Source organism: Balaenoptera borealis (genome assembly GCF_965194805.1).
Source record: "Balaenoptera borealis genome assembly, chromosome: 10".
In the NCBI taxonomy this organism is placed as follows: Eukaryota; Metazoa; Chordata; class Mammalia; order Artiodactyla; family Balaenopteridae; genus Balaenoptera; species Balaenoptera borealis.
In genome coordinates, this window is record NC_138874.1 from 105,623,852 (window position 1) to 105,649,187 (window position 25,336).

Below are 25,336 nucleotides of genomic sequence, written 5' to 3' on the forward strand. Positions count from 1 at the left end.
GCTACCCCTGACCCCAAATGTTATATTCTGGGGCCACACATTCCTCAGGCAATGTTGAATCCTAAGTATTTTAATGCCTGATATCTATCTCCGTGTGGATTTTTGTTTTATCGTGGGACCACTGGAAAGTTTTTTGATATCTCTTTGAAACAGATGTCAGCAAAAGCTTCCAGCACAGATCAAGGGCAGGTTAAGGCCTTTGAGATGGGTTTGAATGTCCCTATAACATCGTTCAATCTAATACCCAAATATACCTCGAGTCATTACCCTGTTTTTATAAGAAGCTCTGAACCATATGTTCGGGAACTAATTAAGCATACACATCAAACCCTGGGATCAGGTGGAGCTCTGTTTAAATATCTTAACCTTTTATGATTATCTTAATTTAGAGAAAATTCAAAACACATTCAGAAGTCTTAGAAAATGAACTGAATAGGAATTTACTCGCCGGTTTCTTTTCTTGATGTTGGGATCATTTCTTTACAAGCTCAGCCTGGATTCCTGGGGAAATCCTCTGTGCTCACAACTTCCCGAGAAATGTAGACATTTGCCAGCCTGGGAAGCTCAGAAGGGGCCACACCTGACTTCATTACCTTCCACCAGCAGCTTCTCCCAGCCTGAGACCCCGCCATTCCCCACCTTCCAGCCCAGATGTGTCCTGTTTGCCAGAGGAAGGGGGAGAAAAAAGTGGACTCTGAACGTGGAAGTTTCATCTTCTTTATTAATAAAATACATGAAGTATGAAATGAGTTGGCATGAAATATTTTTGTAACCCATGTTGTTTTGGGGGGCCATTGAGGGGAGTTCAGGACAGGGGCTGTGCTGTAAACTGCCCAGATCTGGCTCCACATTGGCTGCAGGTGGCTGAGAGGCAGTGAGAGCATGATGGTCGCGCTCCATTTCGATTCCAGCTTGATTCTGGGGGTGGGGAGTGAGGGCTGGGGTGGTCAGCGGGTCTCTGTCTTCATATCGACCTCAGGTAAAGGAGATGCATGACTTATAAGGCAGGTTTAAAATATATATACCTCCCAATCTGATTGACTTATAACGAGGTCTTAGCTGCTCATTCAATACATTTTTACTGAGCACCTACTATATGCCAGGTTCTGTTCTAGGCACTGGGGATTCAGTGAGCTAGTAAGGCAGTCTTTACAAGGATATCAAATCACCTCTGGCACAGGTGCCCAGGTGGACTACCAGGACCCAGCTGGGTCTCAAAACCCCTCTTTCTTAGGATCATTAAACCTTTAGAATAGGGTTTCCAGATAAAATGCAGGATGCCTTGTTTAAGTATGTCCCAAATATTGCATGGGACATATCTATACTAAGTAATTATTTGTTGTTTGTCTGAAATTCAAATTTAACTGGGTATGCTGTATTTTTGTTTGATAAATCTTGCAAGCCTGCTTTAGAGAAAGGATGAGGGGTAGTATCTCAATCTTGGATGTTAAATACTAATTTTGGAGGAAGACAAGCAGAAATCAACCTCGTGCCAAGTCTCTTTACCTATGTTATTTCATTTAGATCTCACCACAACTCCATGAAGTAGTTTCTATTATCATCCTCATTTGGCCTATGAAGAGGTGGAAGCTCAGAGAGGTTAAGTGACTCGCTCAAGGTCACCCAGCTGAACTTCTGGGCCAGCTCTGCTGAACTTCGAAAACTGGGCTTTTTTCATGGCACCCCAATGCCAAGCTGATGGTTATCTTTACAGAGTTCTTATTTTCCTAGCTTGCCCTGGCTTCTCTCAACTTCTTCCCCTTTTATCCACAAGTGTTCAAGAAGAGATTCACTCTCATCAGATCAATGTCACTGCCATAATGAAAACCACCACCCAAGCCCGTGAAGGATGAGATCTGTCGAACCCTAATGAGAATGGTTCCGATTATGCAAAAAGCAGCCTCATGGTTATTCTAATGTTACAAGTAAATATAAAACATTTAGAAATACTTGGCTTGGGCTGTTTTTTTCAAGTACAGATGTCTGATTCCCTGCCAGTTTGTTATTAAAAATGCTATGGTGGTTTGGGTACAAAGATTGCTGTAAAAATAAAAGCTGATGTACTCCCAGCACTCGTTTTTACTTTGTGGGGAAAGTCGGCAAGGGTGACGCCGGAGAAGATGGTGCCTAATGGCGGCTCTAAAGTGGACCCCAATGTTCATAGCTCAGTCGTTCCTCCCTTAAAACCCTGCAGGAGCTTCCCATTGTACCTCAAATCCCCAGTGGGCTCCTGCCTTGCTCCAGCCCCGTCTGCTCCCTCTCGGTCTCACTTACTAGCTTCTTCCAACTCACCATGCACTTGTACTTGCTGTGTCCTCTGCTCGCCATGTTTCTCTCCTGGCCGCCATTCATCTAGCTGGCTCCTTCTCAGCCCCCATCCTTCAGGTCGCCTCTGACCATCTTCTCTGACGTGGTTGTCCTTCTCTTCCTTCCGTCACTCTTTATCACGTAACTTGTTTATTTCCCTTGTTTCCCTTCTTAACTTCCCTTCTGAAATGATCTTGATAACTTTTTGTCTGTCCCACCAAAAAGTAAATCCCATGAAGACAGGGACCCTGTCAGTCTTGTTTACACACTTTGTCCCCAGCACATAGAGCAATGTTAAGGCACATAGCAGCGGCTCAATAAATGTTTGTTGAACAAACTGATGAATTTCCCAAAGCACCTCAATTCTTGCATTGCACAGTCCCCTCTGGGTCCATGGACCAGAAGGAACGGGGCAGCTTCTACAAATGTTCATCAGCTCATAAAAAACACTGAAACTTGGGAGAATCCTGAACCTCTGTGAGCAATGGTTTTGAGGCCAACAGGAATTTCCAGGATGGTGCTCCAAACCTCAGCAATGGGAAACACTTTAATTTGCCATAGCATTTACCTACGTATAGAAGGAGAAGTGTGAAAAAGAAAGAAGATGGAGGGGGTTCAAGTGCACCCATGTAAATATGGTCACCCTAATAATCTTCCTATTCCAGGCAAATGTGGTGACGTGACCAGAACAATTCTGGGGACATGGGAGGGGGAGCATTCCCTGGAGACTTTGCTCCTTACATTGGCACTCAAGGCTGCTCACACACTTGCATCAATTTCCCTTCCCGGATTTCTTCTCATTCTTCTCTTTATGCAGCCTGTGTTCAATGGGTCCTGAATTGTTTGTCATGGCCCCTCTCCCTACATGCTTTCCCACGCCTGCCCCTTGACTCTCTCTGTGCCTTCGACCTAGAATGCCCTTCCCCCATCTGTGTAGGTCCAAAGACTACTCACCATCAGGGCCTGATTCAAAGATCATCTTCTTCTCAATCTTTTATGACAACCACCCTTACCTGGCAGTGACCTCTCCCCCCTCTGAACAACCTGGATATTTTTTTCTTTTCCTTATCATGTTCTACTTGATATCAAGCCCAACTTCAGTCTCCTTAAGGGTAGGAGCTATGTCTCGTTTTTGTGTCCTTCACTGCCCCTAACACAGTCATTTTTGCAATGAGTTAATCATGTTTCCTGGACATACACACCTTCAAGTCATTAGCTCTGGGCAAGAATGGGGCAGTGTCAGGAAGCTATGGTTAATCAGGGTCCATAAAGCTACCTTCCTTTTCCCCAAGACTTGAGGAAGCAGTGGTGTGACTTATGGAACGGGCAATCAAGACCAGTGTCTGCAGGACACCACGTGTCCCAACGAAAGGTCCAGAACACAAACTGAACTCTCCCTTTTCCCTTCAAATGTTTTCCTGTTGGGTGGCCAAAAGCCCGAAACAGCCGAATTCCTGGGTGCTCTACAGACTGCTCCCCTTCCCAACTTTCACAAATGTTTTATTCCAAAACTCTGTCCAAATAAAAAATCTCCAAAGAAAGTCAAGTGCTAACAATGAACACATGAGTCTGAGAACTAGAGATACGAGTGGAAACAAAGACTGTTTTTGCCAGGTAAATGTTGTCAAATATAGAACACGCAAATATATCTCAAGTGGGTTGTAAACAGAGCGTGCATCTAACATGGGGTCCAAATTCACTTGCAAGAAGATGGTAACTGGTTTTGGAGAATCTCACACACATTAAGCCAAGGATCCTCCCTTTCTGCATGATTCAGGAGATTTGGAAATGTTCTGCAAGCAATGTGGTTTTAAAATGAAGCCCAGTACAAGCTTTTGATCTATATGGGATAGAATGTGTGCATGTGCAACTCTACTGAGTCAATGGGCTAAATTTAAACACTCCTCACGTACAGAATCTGGATTTATTATTTTGCTTTGGGACACACACATCTTTTGAGTTTTCTACATCTATGACACATGGAGAGGTGAGGTAGGGGGCCCATGATCTTTCTAAGGCCAACACCCAAGTGTGGCCTTGGCAGTTTTGAGGCCATTGTCATATTTTCAATAAGCGATTGCTGTTAGAGGGTGAATCAGTAAAAATCTTTCCCTGAACTCATCGTGGATTGAACAGGAGGAAACACTCCATCACTGAAAAGTGACACTAATGTATTCTATTAGATTTGCTTATCATGTTAAAGAGCATATTAAAAGGAAATGTTTGGAAAAGGGATGCCATAACATGGTATGATGGATTGAGAATTCCTAATTTGGAAAAAATGTGCTAAGACAACATGATTGATGTGAGTGACCTACTTTGTTTTATAAGAAAGTATGAGTTGCCTCAGGCTCATTGGTACACATATATGGAAAAAGTTGTTTTTTTTTCCACATTAAGTTTTTATTAACATTTTCAAAAGAGCAGAAACACCATAGAAGGATATAAGTTGTGACTTGTCAATGCAGATGTGATTGTAGTCATTTGCTGCTTAGAAAAACATTATCCCCTTGCTGGAACTGTTTCTGAATTAGTAGTTTCTTGCCAAGTGAACACCTGATTGGGAGAAACATGACACCTTTTTTTACTGATAAAAAATGACAGGGAAGGTGCGTTTTTATTTAAAGCACAAATGGATCTTCTGCTCCTTGTAGGTAGCAAACCCTTAGAATGATCAACATTTCATGGAGCCTCCTGGCCACCTTCCTGCTGCACAGAGCAAACAAGATTGAAGCTGAGTTAATCATTTTATTTCTACTTTAGAAGCTGGAACCCCAAGCTGAGGCACGCAGTCATCAAATGAAGCTGCTTGGTCTGGAAGTCAGGAACTTCTGTGTTATCTCAGGAAACGGAAGGAACTAAGATCCAAGGAGGGCTGGTGGCTGACAGAACACTCTATTAAAATAATGTTGCCAGTGAGTTTCAGTACTTAAGAAATGCCTATGGTATAATGTTCATTGAAGAAAGGGAGATATGATGAAGAAATATGTATTAAAAAGTGGAGGTAGGAGAATAAGCTTTCTGAAGGGCAATTTGTCCAATTTATCACAAAAGCCTTAGATTTCTGCCTTTGGATCCAGAAAGTTCACTCCCAGAAATTTCTTCTAAAGGAATAATCACGACTATTCACAAAGATTGAGGTAATAAGATGTTCACTATCGATTTATAATATTAAAAAATGGACTCAACCTAACTGTCCAAAGTTAGAGGACTGCTTAAATAAATTCATATATTTAATACAGCCATTAAAATGATAATGTAGAATAGTAACATGGAAAAAAGGTTTATGATATTTTATTAAGTAGGAAAAGTGATTTAGAAAACAAATTATGATGCTATTCATAAAATTAGATATGCATATGTCTACTTAATTCTTAGACATATACGTCTGTCTACTTCAGTAGATATATGTATAATGTTATATATTATGATACTATTTTTAAATATATATGTATGTATATATATATATACATATATATGTGTATATATATATATATATATAAAACAGATATTTTTTTGAAGGACATTCATCAAAATCTTAAACATGACTACTTCTGAAGAATAGATTTTACAGGTACTGTTGGTTTCTTTCCTTTTATGTTTTCATTTTCTACAATAGACATGCTTTATTTTGGTAATAAGGAAAACAGTTATTAAATGGAAACTCCAAGAGACTCAGCTGACTATAGAAACAATAACCAGTTTTCTCATATAATAGTAATAAGTTAAATATATAAAATGAAAATTATTCCATTCACCACAGCAAAAACAAAACAAAGCATAAATCACCCACAAAACTGAAAATACAATGACTTATTCATGCAAGAAATCTCTATCACCTGTGTAGAAGAAAATACTGAAGTACATCAAAGAAAATCTAAATGGAGTAAATTACTGTATTTCTGCTTGCGATGGCTAAATATTGTGAAGGTTTCAATTCTCCCCCAAATTAGTTTATAATTTTTATGCAATTTCAGTAAAATTTCTGATTAAAAGAAATGGAAAATTGATTCTAAATTTTCCCTAGGAGATTAGATACATGAAAATTTTTGTAAAAGAGGAAAATGAGAGGAGGCTTGCTCTACTGGATTTTAAAAAATATTACAGAGTCAGAGCAATTAAGCACTATGATAATGTTGTAGGAATATTAAATAGATAAATGAATAAAATAGTATGTAGAATAGAATAAAATAGGTTAATGAAATAAAATGTATATATGGGAACTTGGTATATGACAAAGATTGTATTTCTTGTTAGTGGAGAAGGACTAGATTTTTCCATAAACGATGCTGGAATAGTTATCCACTTACAGTCACAGAAAAAAATCCAAATGTATTAAAGATGTATATACATTTAAAAATTATTAAAGTTTGAAAAGAAACTTAAAAATAAGAACTCTATAATCTTGAGAATGAGAAAAGCCTTTCTTGAAAAGAGATATACCTCAGAATCCAGAAAGGAAAAAACTAACAATTTTACCTGCATAAATATTTAAATCTTTGGTGTGGGAAAAACACACTATAAACAGATGACAAACTAGGGGAAAATGTAATGTATGACAAGCAATAGATTAAGGGCTTTACTATACAAAGTGCTGTTTTAAGGTAAGAAAAAGACCATCATTCCAATAGAATAACTTGGGAGGACACACAAGCAAGCTTTTTACAGAAGAAGAAACACAAGTAGCCACTTAACATGCAAAAAATAAAAAAGATGCTCAGCCTCATGAATAATCAAACAACTTAAAGTTAGAACAAAATTTTATTTTCACTCATTGCTACCAAAATTTTAAAAAGGAAGGATAATATTCAACATATTGAGGACATAGAGAAATATTTTTGATCCTGTAATTTCACTTCAGGGTTTACCCTGTGGAAATAGTCACAAAATTGTCCAATGCTGGAATACTCTGCAGTTGGTTGAAGGAAGGGGTAGACCAAGAGAACACTGACATTGACAGAGGGCAAGTCCAAGAGAACAATGTATCTGTGTGATCCCAAATTCTGTTGAAGAAGTGAACATAGCTATTTGTATATTGAGAAGAATTTTTTATAGCGGGCTGTCCATGGTCGTAGGATGGGGGAGGCACCGTCACTGACTTTGTCCTCTTCTTTCACATTTACATGTTTTCTGAGCACGCGTCACTTTTAAAATAAAAAGCAATGCGCCTCTAACAGCTGCGCCCAGAGAAAGGAGGTGACCTGCCCAAGGTTGACAGCACATGAGGACCAGAGGTACTGTGCCCCAAGAGTCCCTTCTTCCTGCACAGGAGCCCGCGGACCCAGGCATAGCCTCTCCCCTAGAGGAGCCCGTAAGCGCCCTGAAAACGTCTCTTGACCCCAGCTGTCAGGCGTACAAGGCATTAGTTTAATGGGTTTCAGGGTGCGGTCTGAACCCCCAGTAGTGATGGGGCCTCCCCAGATCTGTCTCCAGGGGCTGCTCAGCCAGGGCCAGTGCCAGCTTGCCCACTTGCCTTGTGAGGGAATCTTCGGGCTCAGGAACGACCCTCCAGCCCACAAGCGATGAGCAGGCCAAGAATTCCTTCCTCCTCCCCTACAACAGCTCCCGCACTTGCTACACTGGGAAACCTCACACAGCTGCGTGGCAAAGGGTTCTTCCCGGTGGGGTGGGAGACGTAAAGGGGAGACAGCAGGAAGACTCACCGCTTCAAAGTGTACAACACCATCAATTTGTAGCTTAAAGTGCTTGATAATTTATTTTCCACCCGTTACCTCATTTGATCTCCATCTTCATCTCCTGAAGGAAGAAGAATCAGCGGGATTGTTATCATTCCCATTTTACAGAAGAAACAACTGAGGCTCAGGAGGTTGAGCTGTTGGCCTGTCACACAGCTAGGAGGTGTGGAAAGGGAATGAGAGATTGGGTCAGCTTGGTGCTGATGCTCTGCTCTGGCCATGCTGCTTCTGCTCTTCTGGGAAAACACCCACCCACCCTTGGCCCATGGAAGCAAGTTACCTTTGCTCAAGATTGGCTGGGACCCAGGGCACAGTCTAGGATGACTTTTGATCCCTATCCCCTGACTCAGTGTATAGTGTACCTGGGCCTCCGCCAGCAGCTTTCTGCTCCTTGGTCGTTAAGACCGTATGTGCTGATTCTCTGGGGGGCCCTGGAGAAGGGCACAGATCTGAGGGTTTCTAACCGAGGGTATTGTCCTGCCCAGGAGAGGCCTCTAACCACTGAAGCCCTGCTCTGTAAGCCCTAGGTTTGATCGATTCACACCTGTGCTCCCACAGTCTAGCAAAGTGCCTGGCAAACAGTAGATGCTCACTAAGAGTTTGCTGAATCAGAGGATTGGCTGTAAGGACCTGGGTCCCATCTCCAGTCCTCCTAGAGATCACCCTGACCTCAGGCTATCCCTGTCCCCACCAAGACTCCTTTTTCCCCATGTAACATGGATGTGGTTAGTCTCTAGGTCCTGAAGCTACCCAGCGTGGCTAGGGGCCCTACTGCCAGCTTAATTTCTGAATGAAGGGGCTGGAAGAACAGAGGCCAGCTTTATCCCAGAGATTTAGAGCCAGAGACTGCAGAGAAGTGGAGGAGGATCTCCATGCTTCTGTTCTGAGTCCACCTTCCTGGCAGTTTCATCAGCTTCAACATCCCCAAGAATCTGACTCCAACATGCTCCTTAAGGCCAAGGACTTTGCTTGCCTTTTCTGTCCCAGCACATGGCAGGTGCATGTGAACAAATGCGGTCTCCTCTTGTAACAACTTGCCATAATAGAAATCAGAAGTTTAGGAGTGGAAATGAGGTTATAGGATATACAGTTCAGCTCTCGCCATTGAACCCAGAAGCAGCAAAAGGCCTGCCTAAAGTCACAGAGAGAGAGACAATGGAACAGATTCAGCCGGAATGCATGAGCTGATTTTCAGAGATCAGCTGAAGCTAGGGCTAGCTCACTTGGCTTGGTTTGGGAACCAGGGGACCCTGTTGGGATCCACCCATCATATACCAGAACCCTGGCATTGGCTCCAGCTGAAGCTCAATTGCTGCTGGGAGATGCATGGTGCTCTCATAATGAAATCATATCTTTTGCAAAGATCCTTGAGGCTACTTAACTGTGAAATAATTACATGTGCCTCAGAACTGGGAGATCGAGGGTTTCTACCCAACATCCCATGATGCTCTTAAAAAAGGTTTCACTATAAACTGCAGGTGGGGTGGGGAGAGGCAAGACTTCTGAGCCAGGACACCATGTTTTAATTCCACCTTTTATGTTTTGGCATCATCTCATCTATATGTGTATATGTCTCTATAGACATATTAAAACAACATTATAGGAGATTAAAAGAGTAACAATTGTCATCCATAATTATATTGCTATAACTCAGTTGTACCCACATGCGTGTGTCTCCTTGTTTAATTACATAAGCAATAGGTGAATGCACTCTCATTGTCAGGAATTACCATCGTAAATTGTAAAAGTCCCCGGTCCACACCATGCCCCATCAGGTCACCTCTCCTCCCCTGAAATAACACAATTGTCAGCTGTGTATCTTTCCAGAACTTTTCTCTGAGATTACACCTAAGTATTCACATGTAACTATATATTAGAATGTGAGTAAAACACAAATAGGTAGTGTTTATGTGAAACATTATTAGGATCATATTATGTATTATTCTGGAACTTGCTTTCCCCCCCTTCAACGGGCCTTGAAATTCTTTCTATAATACTATATACAGATAGCTACTTCCATCTTTTTAAACAGCTATGCAGTTTTCAGCAGTATGGAAGCATCATAATTTTTTAAAACCTGTCCCACATTAAGGGATACTTAGATTGTTTCCAATTCTTCAATTTTCCAAGCCTTAAGCTTTATGCCTCTCTCACATGACTGATGAGTCTTATTCATGTCAGCAGAATACCCTGTTGGGGAATGTCAGCTCCAAGAGGGCAGAGATTTTATCTGTTTTCTTCACTGCTATGTTCCCAGTACCCAGAAGAGTGCCTGCTCAGCATAAGTGCACAATAAACATTTGTTGAATGAATAATTGACCGCAAGGGGAGGACACAGCTGAAAACCATTCTCATGATTAATACCTAACACCTGCACTTTACAAAGACATTTTTACTCCCTAATCATATTCTAGTCTCAGAACAATTGTGTGAGGTCAGTAGATCCTGCGTTGTTATTACCCCCAACTTACTGATGGGTGAAAAAACATTTCATGTTTGGGCACATTAAATAATAGTTCTCTAGTTCCCCAACTAGCCCTTGAAGGCAAGGGCCATAATTCACTAAATTTCTTAATCCTGTTAATTGCAAGTCAATTGCAAATTTCCTTATAAATGGTAAATGCACAATACTGGTTGAATGAATAAATGATCCCCAAATACTATAAATTTTAAGTGGTCCCATACTTGTGAGGGCACAGGGCCTCCTGGCCCACTCTGCTTTCAAGATGGCAACCAAACTGCCCTGAGCCAACTTCACCATCTGGTAGCTGGTGTGGGCAATGGCCTTTTCTTTCTTCCCCAGTGTTGGGGGTTATGCTTTTTCCTCCATCACTACCGGGTCATATCTACCTCTGACAATCCTCCAAGGTTTACATACCTTCTAAATTTTCTTTACTTTTCTCTTTGGAATCGTAAGTCTTACCCTTCTCTACTCCCTCCAAATAATTTGAAAGTCAAGGACAACCAACCAACCCCAATCATGACTGAGAAGTCAAACTATAATCCTCTGATAGCAGTGAAAAGGGAAAACATGTTTTGAAGTAGAATCCGATTTAGGGCCATTGACCTTCAAAGTGCCCCATGACCCCTTAGAATCTCTCTATAGGTCTTCATCTAATTCTTTATCCCATCAACTCTGCCTGCTTCAAAATGTGTTTTCCCTTGCCAGCTATCATTCACTTATATTTTTCTGTTTTTTTTAAAATTATGACAACCTCTATCAAAACACATATAAGATTTTATTGCACTTATTTATTTACAAGGTAGTCTTCCTCCACTAGACAATGAGCTGCTTGAGGGAAGATATCATGAGATTTAAAAAATTTTGAATCCTAAATGTCAACATAGTGCCTGGCAGATAGCATGTATGTTTTTGGAAAAAGAAAAGAATTTTGCTTTCTTCCCATTTTTTACATGGCACACAACCACTATAATTCACTGTACTTATGTTCCTACCAAGCCTAAAATTCTATATCTTATGAGTAGGCATTTAATAGATATTTAGGGAGGAGAAACTTGGAACTTGGACCATCATTTATAATACTGTTTCTATGAGACACAAACATTCTGAGTCCTAGATAGTGATTAAGAAAGAAACTTTTGGAATATAATCTATTGGAAAGTTAAGACCTTCAACCTTCCTTCCTGAGTCAAGCGCAGATTCTTGTTAGGCTCCAAGGGACCCATCCCCTCCCCTGCCCCCATCAGGAAATACAGTGCCTCGCCACAAACATGGAAGTAATAGCATCAGAGAAGAGAGAGTTTGGTAGATGGTGGGCCCTAGCAGGATCTTAAGATTGTATTACCTTCTTAAAGATCCAGCCCTCTTGGATTTAACTGCAGCCCTGAAAAGGGGAGCAGTGCTGAGAGAGGCTGGTGTACTGGGGGCCAAGCCTGGTATCTTCCTCTGTAAAGTTCCAGGTATTGTGTGTGGCTCGTCTTAGCTCAGCATCTCAGGCTTTTTTTTTTTTCCCTCCTCCTTCCCCACCTCCCCAGTTTGGTCTTTTGCTACAGTATTGGGTTGGCCAAAAAGTTCATTTGGTTAGTGAATACATTGTTCAATAAAATTCTTGGTGAAAGTGAAAAATGTGTCTTTTTACTTAAAACCGAACGAACTTTTTGGCCAAGCCCATATTTGTCCAGGATTCTTTCCTTTCTTTCTTCTTCTTTATTGAGGTATAAAATTTTACAGTAAAATACACAGGTCTTAAGTTCGATGAGTTTTGGCAGTTGTATGTATCTGTGTTACCATGGCCCAAATCAAGATATAGAACATTTCTAGGACCCCAGAAAATTCCCCTGTGCTCCCTTCCAGTGAATCCTCTCCCAGAGGGTTCTGAATTCTAGATCCAGTTGTGAACTTCATGTAAACAGAATCATATAGCGTATTTCTTTCCTTTCCTTTATTTACTAGAACGCCAATAACGAAAAGGTGTAAACATAAACTTCCTTTGTGTCAAAAGTTAACATCCCAAATGTTTGACAGTGGTGACCTCTGGCCAGGGGGAATTTAGATGATTGTTACTATCTTCTTTATACATTCTAGTCTACTAGTCTAGCATACAGATATACATATAATTTTATGATAATGAGAACAAATAAAGTTTTTTCATGGGATGTGTGGCCATGGCTCTTGTGGAGAGTGAACAAGTGAGGTTCCGAATGAGTGTGGGGATGGAGCCCTGGCCATCTGAAGGCTGAGAACACCCTTCCCTAGAAAGGTTCTTGCTGGTGGCAGGGGACTTGGTACATCATCTCAAGGTCAGAGACACCTTGAGCCATTTCCTATCTGGAGTCTCAGTTATCCCTTTGGATATGGAATTATTTGATCAAAGGATTCCTCCGACCACAAACTCTTTCCCTTAAATCTTAGCAAAGAAAATCATTGTCCAAGCAAGGGTTAAAAATACTATTAAAGTCATGAAAAGATACACACACATACAATTTTAAACTCTTGATCACACATTTGAGTGATGCATGTAAGGCAAATGGTAACAGAGCAAAAGATACAATAATAATAGAGCAAAAATTGTAGATAAAATATATACACTGTGGTCTCCGAGTAACATTTGAACTCAGATAAGGGGCAACTCCTTGTTCTGTTTCCTTGATGGCTCTGCAATACAGATTGGTGCATACATGGAGAAAGAATGAGTATAAGAGAGGCATAAATGAAGAGAAAGCTTTGAATCGCAAAATAACATTTGCAGAAACATTTAAAACAGAGAGAAAATAACCTAGCAATTTCACAACAGAACGCAAGGCCTAACTCCGTTGGTTAAATGGTCCCATATGTGGTATCTGCAGAGCTGGGAGGCTTGGAATGGGCGGGCCCAGGCCAGTGCCAGGGCTCTGCGAGAACTGACTGGGCAGTGATCAAGTAGTTCAACCTCACTGAGTCTGTTTCTGCCTCTCTAAACTGGAGTGATAATGGCCGTATCCTTCTGACGGGGTTGGTGAGAGAGGTGATTGACGTGAGGTGTGTGAACAAGCTCTCTGTAAACCATATATGCTACCCATGTGCCAACTGCTTATTCTCTCTTCCTGACCTGGAATAAATGCGCTGGAGACAGAATGGCTCTGTATCCTCTGGTCATTGATTTTTGGGAGGACTCGGGAGCAAAGTGTTATCTCTTTTCTTACCCTGTGGGACTCCCTCACTGGGAAAAAAGGGGCATTTTGATAGGAAATAAGAGTTGGTGGGGAGAGGAAATGTTGGAATCAGATAGATCTGCATTGGAATCCAGGCCCCTTCATTTACTAGCTGTGTGTGTGACCTTGGGTGAACCCCTTAACATTTCCAAGCCACAGTTTTCTCATCTGAAAAGTGAGAAGAGATATTTTGATAGATGGCTCGGAGGACTGGGTGAGATAGATCGTGATAAGTGCTTAGCACAGTATCCGAGGCAGGTGCCATGGGTGATAAAAATGGACTGTCTCTCATGTAAGATGCTCTGGTGGAAAATGAACAATGAAAAAGACCCTCTCTTGTTCCCAGCACACCTGAGCAGCTGACCCTTTAACCAGGATCATAGGGGCTCCGAGCAAGGGGCAGAAATATGGAACTCTGATGCTTACACAATTAGAATGAAGTTTTCTACCACCCTGGGCAGGGGCAAGATGGATCACCTGGATGGAGGAACCGCTACAGATGGGCCAGGTGTGCTGAAGTCCATCTGGGGGAGATCCATACCCACATGGTTGGCACTGTGATCCACCCTTCATCTGGAAGCCTTGGCATCCTGTGGGTGTTCAGATGCCTCCCTAGGCAGCCAGGCTCGGAGACTGCAGCCATGGGGAGGGAGAGGGGTCAGTTGTTTTATTTTTAGCAACAGGAAGCCGGTTTCCCACTTCCTGGTCCCCAGCTCATCTTAGCATATACCCCAGAGCCCAGCCAGGGACAGAGCAGCGTGGGCATAGCCTGCACTCTTCCACATCTGCAAAAACCTTTTCTCAAGGCTGGGGACTGGACCAGATCAGAGCGGGGCTCTGGGTCTCACTGAACTTGGGGTTTTGCCTGAAGTGGGACCCCACCTCTTGGTCAGATTTTAGCCAAGTTTCATTGCTTTGTTCTACAAGGTGTTCACCAAGTAGCCATTTGGGGGGTTTGCTTTCAAGAAATAAACAGCCCACCGCCGGCTGCATCCTGGTGGTCTCTGACCCCTCTTGCCCTTTCTCTAAGTCTTCCTCGCACACCCCATTTCCCCCACCCCCTCCCCCTTCCCCCCTCCCCTCCACCCCTTTCCCCTCCCCTCCCCTCCTCCCCATCCACCCGTCCCCCTCCCTCTCCCCTCCCCCTCCCCCTCCACTCCCCTCCCCTCCACTCCAATTTCTCTTCCTGACTCCCAGGCCTCAGAAGTAGACTCCTGTTCATCAGGCTGTAAAGTTTAGGCGTTTCTCATTTCTGATGCTTTAGTCGGCCGTACCTGACTTCTATTATCTTTTTTCCCCCTCCATAAACTGGATATCCGGCGCGGGGGGCGATAACCTGCGGACTTCTGAAATCCCGATTTTGTTCCACCTGGCCCCTGCCCTCCTGCGGGAGCTCCTAAATGCCTGCTTTCTTCGGCTCTTAATCGGTGTTAGAAGCAGGCTGTAGTTGGGACCACCTGATATGCAAGCGGTCCAAGCCTAGGACAGCTTTTCCTGACGCGGGGTTGGAGGGCGGGCGCAGGCTGGAGCCGGGACCCGCGTGAGCCGGAGCGCTGTGCTGGAGCCGTACTGGCGTCTGGAGCCCAGAACCCAGGGTGAAAGGCCCTCGCTGCTCTCCCAGACGCCTCGGCTGAGCACATGCTGCACTCCCCAAATTCATTTTTAATTCATGACGTCAGTGTAGGGACCATCGGAGCCTCTAAACAGCCTCTCAAAACCAAAACAACCGCCACAATGCGAGCGGGGAGAGGAGGCGGCCGCCAGGTCCAGAACGTTGTCTCCTCTGTCCCCAGAGAATGGGCATTTGGAAAACCACTTTCCAGAGAGGACCTGCTGTCCCTTATGACAGAGTTGCCCCTGCCCCGCCTGTCCCTGGAGCTGAAATTGGACCTCAGGATGTTTGTTATAAAGACATAGCTGGTGTCAAAGTGGTTTCGATTAGGATTTTTTTCTAAAACGTTGCATGAAAACGATCAAATATGTACTTGCAGAGAGATTAAAGGCTCCCTCAAATACTTTTACACATATATATTAAATAAATATATTTATACGTGCATATATATATTCAGAACTATCTACACATACAGTATAATATATAACGTATAAAAATATGTTAAGTAACTAATGTAATCAAGTAATATTAGAATTAGAGGTTAAATCTATACTAAACAGTTGCACAATATGATGAAACCGTATAATACAGATTCTATTTTAAATAATATATAAAACACACGGGCCATATATAAAATATATTATAGACCACATATATTAACCAGAATGTCCTCCTCTGAAATATCCAAGGTGCTGGAGCTCGGTCGGTATCGCTGATCCTCAGCTCAGCACAGGGCACCTAAGAGGGAGGCACACAACGGTTCCCCTGATGCTGGTGCCGCCACCCCGGCCCTTGCCGCATCCCAGCTCCCCACACATCCAAGTGAGTTGGGGTAGATGTAAAGATTCCAAACGACCAGCTCCTTATTGGAGTAACGGAGTTAACAGACCATCTCTTACGGAGGTCAGACTCCAATGAGGGGGAGACACAAATTTCCTAAAGGAGACCCGAAGGCATCCATTCCCAGGATCACTGCAAGCCCTCAGCGTTTGGTGTTTGGGCCCGCGAGCGTTCTTTCTCAGACACCTAAGACAACTTAAAGTGCCATTTTCCAACGTAGGCAATTTGGAAATTGAAACGGATCTTTATAAGCAAGACTTGAACGTTCCAGAGGCCCTTTAAAGTTGCGGTTAGAAAGGCGATTAAGAAACCCGAGGATGGGCTGCAGGGAAACGATTCAAAGCAAAGCAAAATGCAGTTAGAAATTTGATATTAACCGCGCACTCGCAAGTAATGCAGCCTAACGACCATCGAACATCGCTCCGCGTGTTTACTCTTCTGGTGCTGGGGAAATAGAAGAATCTGACAGCGAAGTTACCCTAAAGAAATCACATCGTTTAAGTGGGGAAAATATCTCAGGTGGCTTACTGGCAAACTAAAACAATGTGCACGGGAATTTGTTTTCTCCAGAGTTACCCAGGAGCGGAACCTCAAAATCAATTGTCTGGAAGATGGGGTTGTGTGGTAAATGAGGGCAGTTTTCGATGGGAACGCGCGGTGCCCCTCCTCAGAACGGCCTCCGGACCCCAAGACCCTCTCCCGACCCCCAGTTCCCGGGTCGGAGGCCCCGGCGCACGCCGGGGGGAGCGCTTGGCTGCCGCGCCGTGCGCAGCCCCGGGGCGCGCCGCCGCCGCGCCAGAGCTTTTATTTGCAGTCTCTTTAACTTTTCATTTCTGGTTCTCTTCCCTTCGAGCGCCCGGCCGCGGAGTGTTAGACAAGCCCTGTCGTCTGTGGGCTCTCACCTCAGAGTCAATATTATCTCAGATGGGCACAGTAGACTGGAATGAAAAGCTAATATTGAACCAATGAGGTCCCTGCCCGCGCCGCCGCGATGCCACCCTTTGTTGCGCAGCCCCCGGCGAGCCGCCGGCGGCCGGGCTAAGCGGAGGGACGCTGCGGCCGGGCCTCTCCTGGACCCCGCCGGGGGTGTGGCGGGGTGGGGGACACGCGGGACCCAGCCGGGCTTCGGACGCCTGCAGGCCCCCGGAGGGACCCTCTCTCGGCCTCGCCTCCAGCCGCCAGGGGCTTCGCGGGGTCTTGGCGGAAGCGGGGGCGCACCTTGGGTCCCTACGCCCAGACACGGAAGGGACGCAAATAGGGGAGCGGAGTGTGTCCAACCTCCGAGCGCTAGGGTCCCCTGAATGTGATTGTGGCGAGGGGCCATGCAGCTTCGGGGCCCTAACCAGAAGGTTCCTTCCCGATTGTCCCGGGGGTGGGGTGGGGGGAGGAGGGCCTGGCCGCCGCTGCGGCCGCCTGTACGTAAAGATCGCCAGGGCAGAGGCTGCGGGAGGCGGTCTCTCAGAAGGGGGTAGGTCAGACCCTCTCTGTGTGCCTCTTCGGAAGCTCCCAGCCCCTGGCCACTCTTCTGTCCCCTGGCCAGCTCCTCGCAGGCTGGGCAGAGCTAGGGAGGCAGAGATCGCTGGGCCAGGGACTTTCGGGGCGCCTTGCTGGCTGCGAGGGGGGCTCAGGCCGCGCTCCAGGATCCCTGACGCCGGCGCAGGGCCGCTCTGTTGGCATCCCCGACGCCGGCGCAGGGCCGCTCTGTTGGCATCCCCGGAGGTCTCAGGGCCGCTTTGAAGAGCAACGGGAGGGTGCGGAGCGCACGGAGTCCCGGCCAAGACCTCCGAGTACTGCCCTGTCAGCTCCTCGGTTCCTGGCCGCAGTGAGGCCGTCGACCCTCTGGTCCTAAACCCGGGGCTTGGGTCCGCAGGAGGCTACCCGGGAAGAAGTAAAAGGGCATGGGGCGAGGCCTAAGGTGGAAACAGTGGCCTGGAGGACAATGGTGGCCAAGTGGGTTCGAGGCAAGTGATGGAGTTACAGGGTATGGGGCGCCTGGACGAGCCTCGCTGCGTGCGGTGGTTTGGACCCCGTCAGCCAACAGCGTCTTCGCCACCGTTTCTCACTGGCTTGAATGCAGGGGTCTGGCGATGTTGGACCGGGGGGAGCTGGGGGTGGAGGCGGGGCTGTCACAAGGCTCCTCGCAGAGTGACCTCTCTGAGCCTCGATTTTCTCATCTGGAAAATGGGTATCATGACTCCTTCCACACCAGATTATGAGGTTCACTGAGAACTGGGTGTGAGTAAACACGCCTTTAAAAGCGAAAATTCGTTACAGGGAGAGGAATTGTTCTCAGTCTTCCTGACAGCCTCCCCAAGTTTCTTGGAGAGCTGCATCGTCCAAGAGAAAAAGCCTCCAGTTTCTTTCCTCAAATGACCACGATCTTCTTTCTAAGCCCTAGTCCAGCCTCCAGAGTCCAGAAAATGGGGAAGTACAAAAATAAAAGACAATTAAGCTCCTGAGAGAGGGACTGGTGAGACGCCAGGGTTTCAGAAACTGCCCCTAGGTTCAAAGGTGGCTTGCTGCTGACAACCCCAAGGAGCTCCTTAAAGGACTGGACCCCCCAGTTACAAGGCCCGCGACCGTTGGCAAGAGCAGAGTCTGAAACGAAAAGATGCCGGAGAAGGCGGCAGAAAAGCCGGCAGATGCGTCCCCGCCACCTCCCATGCTAGTACCTGTGGCCCGCTGCAGGTCATCTTATGCGATGGCAGGGAGCTCCGGGCAACAGTCGGTGACCTTGTGGCCCAGTGAAACCAAAGCTTTCGGGACTGTTGGAGGGGAGAGCGATAACGCCACCCACCCACCAGCGGGAAGGGTGCAGGGGAGACCGAGCTGTCTCCACCCCTGCCCGAGGAAGTCACCTGAGCAAGAGCGTCCTTCTTCCCTAATTCCTGCGCCCCTGTGTCAGTCAGTCTGCCCCACGCCTGTCCTTGCTTGGCTTTAGACTTTCATTTGAAGGCAGCCGAGGGAGAAAGAAACCGGGACTTCCTTTTGTCTGTTTTCTTGCTTTCATTAGTGAATCAGGACAGCCTGTGTGTTGAGAGATTGACGAGTTTCAACGTGGTGAAGGAAGTAAATTCGATGGTCAAGCCCTGCGTGGCTTTACGCCTCAGTGCGGAGTTCCCGGCTCTGAAACGTCGGCTCTCAAAACGGTTGGATCTCGGAGACCCACACGCTGGCAGCCTCCTGATAACATCCGGAGAAGGACAGCACCTGGTTCCTGCAGTCGTCTGGGGCATCTGAGGCCTGGACCAGGGTCCAACCCTCCCGAGAGGGCTCAGTCCCCCCGGTGGACGCTTGAACGGTTACGCACGGGTTTCCAACGAACCCCGCTCAGATTCCACGGGCCTTACCTCACCAGAGGAACCAACTTGCGCCGGGACAGATAAGGGTCCGCGCGCTCCAGGAGGAAGGAGCCGGTCACCCTGACCAGGTCGCGGCCCCTCAGTCCGGCTGATCGCTATCTCAGCAATAACCACCAGGGAGTCTTTGGCCGGCCACGAGGGGGCATGAAGTTAAGAGAGCTGCACCCCGAGACCCCAGCTCTTCGGACTCTACCCAAGCTGGAGCCAGCGCAGGCCAGAATGGGCCCGTAGTCAGGCCGCGGGATCTAGGACCTGACGCATGATGTTGCGGCCTCATTTCCGCGGTATCCCCCTGGCACAGGTGATCACGGCCTCAGCGTCCTTTTTAGAACAGAACCCGTCCCCCCTTCCTTGCACCCTTCCGAAGGAAGCCCGACTCGGGGTGGAGCTGGAATTCTAGCGTGGGTGGTGAACTCCGAAGCGGAGAGCTGCTGGAGGGAGGAGGGACGCATTTCCAAGTCGTCCTCTCTTCCTCTGTGGTCAGTGAGCCTACTTTGCCTCTCCCGGCTCAGACTGCGGTCGCGGGAAGGTCTTGGCAGTGGGGCGCAACGTCGGCACTCCCGGGCGCACCGGGCTCGGCCGCTCGCGGGGATGCGGCCAGCGCCCGGCCCCCGCCACTAGGCGCCGCTGCGCGCACGCGGATACACGTCCCGGGTCGCCGCGCCTGCCAGCGGCCTCTAGAGAGGACACCAGAAAGGGATTTGCCGTCATGAGGATTTTAAAAAAAAATGTTTTTAGGACATTAATTTTTCTCTTAGTTTTACCGCCGCCCTACGCATTCGGAGAGGCCGGGTGACTGGGAATCACCGTGGGTTGGAGGAATTCTTAACCGGGTCCCGAGGATCTCCCCATCCCGGGACACCTTTCGCATGTCTTGGGCCCGGGGAGAGGGCTTACCCTCCACGGACGTCCGCGCTGCTCGCGTTGCCTGGCTGGCGCACAGTGCAGCCTCACGGCACCGGCTCACCAGGAGGGTCCTAACCGCCGCGACCTAGATTTAGCGGAGTGCAGCGGGTATGCTGGACGTGCAAAGCCATGGGCTGCCATTACTATTTGATGAACGAACGGTAACTGTGCCAAGCATTAGCTCACTTACTCCCCTCAAACAGCTGTTAAGATATTGGTATTTCCTTTTTAGCGAGGAGAAAACCGAGGCTCAAGAAGGTAAAGGTCACACAGGTAGTGACCCAGGCAGCACCTGGGCATCTCTCCTGGGTTGCATGAAGGTATGCATCCACCCCCGTTATCAAACAGGCCTAGCACGAGCTGGGGGAGGGAGAAGCACTGCTGTTTGCTCCTGCAAAGGTAGAGGGCCTGGTGGGAAACTCAGAGCAGATGGTATGGGAGAAGACCAGAAAGCTCTGCCCTTTGATGTCTCCCGCTAGCCAGGAATCCAAGCCTCTCTCACCCCCAGGGTCCCCCTAGAGAAGTCCCTGGCCTTTGGAGGAGCATGGAGGGGAGCGTGGCAGGAGTGTGAGAACAGCAGCTTATATTTGTACAACTTTATTGTTCAGTCTTGAAGCCCAGCAAGAAGCCCTGGAGGTGGGTAGGTAATAATAATAACAGCAATATCAAGGACAGGAACTTACTTTTATGATAGCTCATTCATTATATGCTGGACACTAAGCATGTTGCTTGGCTTATCTTGTTGAACAACCTCAAGGGCCAAGATATTATTTATCTCGAGTTCACAGAAGAGATAACAGGCTTAGAGAGGTTAGGTAACTTGCCTAAGGTCATCCAGGCCTGACTTTGGGGGTGGGGGTCAGGTTTACTAAGGTATAACTTACATACAGTAAAACTCACCCTTTGTTGTGTACAACCCTATGAGTTTTTAAAACACAGATGTGTAACTGCCGCCACAATCAGGAAGTAGAAGGGTTCTATCACTCCCTAAAACAGGCCGGCCTCCTGCCCTCCACGGCCTCGCAGGCAGCATTGGCCGTGATCTTACAGATGACAAAATGGAGGTTGGGAGAGGTTGTGGTGTTGCCCAAGTTCCCTCAGTCAGTAAGTGACAGATCCGAGACTCGAACCTTCATCATGTGTCTGCTAGTTCAGCTGCCTGCAGAGTGTAGATTCTGAAATCTACAGAGCACAACCCTCATCGGGTGCGGGTGTGGAGATCGGGAGGCCGTTGCTCTAAGATGGGGCCTCAGAAATCCCCCCACTTCCCACTGCTCACACCGGTACTTAACCCAACACCCACCCTTCCAGAGCAGCTAGGGAACAAAGAGGGGCCGCATTCTGAAAGGCTAAAGAAGCCACAAGTAAAGAGAATGGCAGCCGCTGGGTCCAAGGAGCAGAGTCTAGAGGCAGCTCAGGGTCCGAGTCCAGACTAGGTTGCCCAGCGCCTTGGTGCGCCTCTGCCCGCCAGCCTGGTTAATAAGTTACTCTCCTAGTTAATTCCCCTGCACGTCGGGGCCTGGCAGAGCTAACCCTTCCAAGCTCCTCGGTCCCGGCGCATGAATTAGCATAGATTACTCCGCTTCCAGCGCTTCCGCGTGCGGCCCCTGACTCACTAGAAACCCGCTTCTTCCTCGTGAGGGCCCGGGAGAGGCTTGGGGCCAGCGGCGAACAGGCGTGTCCTACTGCCGCCAAGAAGGCAACCACCAGACTCTCTCAGCCTCGCCCACCTGCCAATAACTAGAGCCCTTTGGGGGTAAAGCTGGCCCCCTTATGGCAGTTTGCAAGAGGCGAGTGGCCTGCTTCTTGTACACTGGGAGCAGCCTGGGCCCTCTGCCCCGGCCGACTGTCCCTGCCTCGGGAGGGAGGCTGAGGGTCTGGGCTCCAGACTGCTCATTTCATTAGGACACTCTCCGGACACATCTCGGCCAAAACAGGAGAGTTTAAGGTGGTACCAATACCACTTTAGTGCTCAGCCTGAGAGTTTAGAAGAGGGGAAACTATCACACACCATGGCGGGCCTCATCCCACCTCCCAGACACTGAATGGAGCCCCTTTGCCTTGGAAGTCGTCTACTCTCATCCCCCCCAGCCAAGATCACGAATACTGACTGTGCAATAAATGGCCATTCCCTGCCCAGCAGCCAGGGTGGGGCTTTTAGTGCCCTCAGTTTCCCACTTGTAGTCTAAGCTCGAGTTTGGAAGGCCTGGCCTGCGGGCGAGCCTGAACCTCCAGCCCTCCTGGAGATCCTTCCATGGAGAAAGGGGTCCTCCTCCACCAGCTCCAGGATCGGGGATCTACAACCCACCTAAATTGGGTATTTCTTTCCGGGAACCAAGGGCTGACCTCTACCTTCACCCCAGACTGGCTGGCTAGCACAGCCCAAAGACTTCCACTTTTCCTGGTGGCTTCAGGCTCCCTGTTGGCCTGGGCACAGTGGGGCTTGTGTCCCTACAGCCTAACTGAGGGAAGGATTTCTGAATCGGGGACAATATTTTTGGAGGTCTATGGTTCAGGACCCAGGGAGATACTATTCAAAATGCAACCCACCCCAAGAGGCTGGATCGAACACCCTCTACCCTTGGGCCTGGGGAAAAGGATGGGGGGATGCCACAAAGCAAGGTCGAGAGAACCCGCTAAGGGTGAAAACCCAGCCAAGACCCCTGCCCAGAGCTGGCGTCAGAGAGCAGAAGCCTGAGGTAGGGGCAGGCTTCTTGGGGCGTGAGTACAGAGCTGAGGCCCATGCCTGTCTCGTGTGTGGAAGTGTGTATGTGTGTGTGCCCTGGGAAGCTTGGGGGAGGCAGCACACATGATCTCTGCTGGGTCCTCACTAAGATCAGGTGCCCAGACAATGCCAGAAAACACACTCCTAACTCCTCTCTTGCCTGGAGTGTTTTCCGAAAGGGGTTTTGGATCCTCCTGCCATCCAACCTCCCCCCCCCCACACCCCACACCCCACACCCCACACCCCCAACACAGACTATGCCTGGAATAAAGAAGAAATTGACACAAACATAAACACAGCAGATGAAACCACAGATGGGGGAGATCCTAGGGCAGGGATAGGGTAGCTGGGAAAGCTGGGGAACATGTCCCCAGACCTGGGGACCTTTGACTGATGAATCTGATGGCACTGAAGCCTGACGTACAGGACTTTCCTCTTCTCCCCCTCCCAATCGACATTTTTTTGGGTCTCACGGCAACCTCATCACCAAACACAGGCATTTCTTCACCCTTAAGCGAAGTGACATGGGCCTCCAAGTAAGAGATTTAAAGGATGCCAGATTTTTTTTTAAAATCATTAATTGTAAACGTGCAAAATACCTGCTGGTACTTCACTTTAGAAGAATGTAATTGGCAAAAAGAAAAAAAAAAAAAGAGGAAAAAAGAGGCGGCTGATGAATAGATAATAGATCTTTAACCACCAATAAACAGAGAGCAGCGCCAGCAGCCTGGGGGATGTGATCATAATTATGCCGCAGCGTGAGCCAATGGGGACGAGGGAACTCGGCCCTAAAAATCATCCTAAAACCGAAGGCAAGCTCGAAAATGCGGACACGGCCTGGGACTGGAGAAGCGATCCTCACTCCCTAATTGCAAGCCCTAGGTTTGCACAGCAACCCGCCCCTAGGACGACAGATGGCAGAATAATAATAGAAATAGTGATGATGATGATGATGATAATAATAATAATAGCAATAATAACAACGATAACAACACTAACAAAAATAATAACGACAACGTAACGGTAATAGTAGTATCACATCAGCCTCTCCCTTGACCTTGGACCCCCATTCCCAGATACTGGGACCCCCGGTTCCCAAAAGAACTGTCTGGGGGAAGGAGATGAGCACCCTCCCAGAGAGGAAAATTGAGAGCCTGTGGGCAAGTTGGAAGTCCACCGCCAGGGCAGGGTCGTCCACTCCGGTCTCAGCTTGGAAACGAACGGGCCGAGTCAAGGATCGTGAACTCAGGGACCCTGGGACCTCGAGGCTACGCGTGGTCGGAGGACCCCCCATCCCCGGCCAGGCTCCCTCCTCACCTGGGAAACCTCCGGGAGTTTCGCTGGGGGTGGGAATTGGTCTGGGCCAACGGCTCCGTTAGCCCTCGCCGGGAACCAACCCCTGCTCGCTTACCCTCGAGTGCTCCCGGGGCGATTCCAGCTCCCCTGACCCGCGCCCGCGGGGGGCAGCAGCGGCACAGCACTAGGCGCGAGGAATCTGTGCATCAGTGTGTCCGTCTGTCCCCCCAGCTCGGGCTCAGCAGGCTCGGGATCCAGGGGGCCGCAGCGAAGGCGGCGCCGCTCGGGGACTCTGCAGGGACCGGGGTGCCCCGGAGGGAATGGTGGTGGTGGAGAAGTAGGCGGTGGCTGAGGGGGAGGAGGTGGGGAAAGAGGAGGAGGAAGAAGAGGAGGAGGAGAAGGAGGAAGAGGAGGAGGAGAAGGAGAAAGAGGAGGAGGAGGAGAAGCCAAAGGAAGAGGAGGAGGCGAAAGAGGAGAAGCCGCAGCGGGCGCCGCGGGAGCGAGTGAGCTAGGAGCGCGGGGCGACGGCGCCGAAAGGCCGGGAGGCCTGGCGGGCGCAGGAGGCACGGCCGAGGCAGCGGCGCCGACTCCGTTCCACTCTCGGCCCGGATCCAGGCCTCCGGGTTCCCAGGCGCTCGCCTCCTTCTGACGCACTTTAAAGAGTCTCCCCCCTTCCACCTCAGGGCGAGTAATAGCGACCAATCATCAAGCCATTTACCAGGCTTCGGAGGAAGCTGTTTATGTGATCCCCGCACTAATTAGGCTCATGAACTAACAAATCGTTTGCACAACTTGTGAAGAAGCGAACACTTCCATGGATTGTCCTTGGACTTAGGGCGCCCTGCCCGCCTTTTGCAGAGGAGAGAAAACTTTTTTTTTTTTTGCCTCCCCCGAGAAACTCCCCCCCCTCCCGCCTCTAACTTCGATCCCCCCCACGCCA

General features: G+C 48.0%; 1 long non-coding RNA gene across 6 annotated transcripts; it reads right to left on the reverse strand.

Moving 5' to 3' along the window:
- Window positions 1–703: 703 nt before the first annotated feature.
- On the reverse strand, window positions 704–25,336 carry LOC309635657. 6 transcript variants are annotated; one of them, XR_014248948.1, is made up of 5 exons: window positions 24,512–25,336; window positions 14,133–14,288; window positions 7,971–8,064; window positions 2,293–4,863; window positions 704–974 (listed from the first exon to the last, which is right to left on the reverse strand). It is a non-coding gene; the product is annotated as an uncharacterized lncRNA (long non-coding RNA). The 6 variants fall into 6 exon arrangements; XR_014248949.1 differs by lacking the exon at window positions 14,133–14,288 and adding an exon at window positions 18,780–20,146; XR_014248947.1 differs by lacking the exon at window positions 14,133–14,288.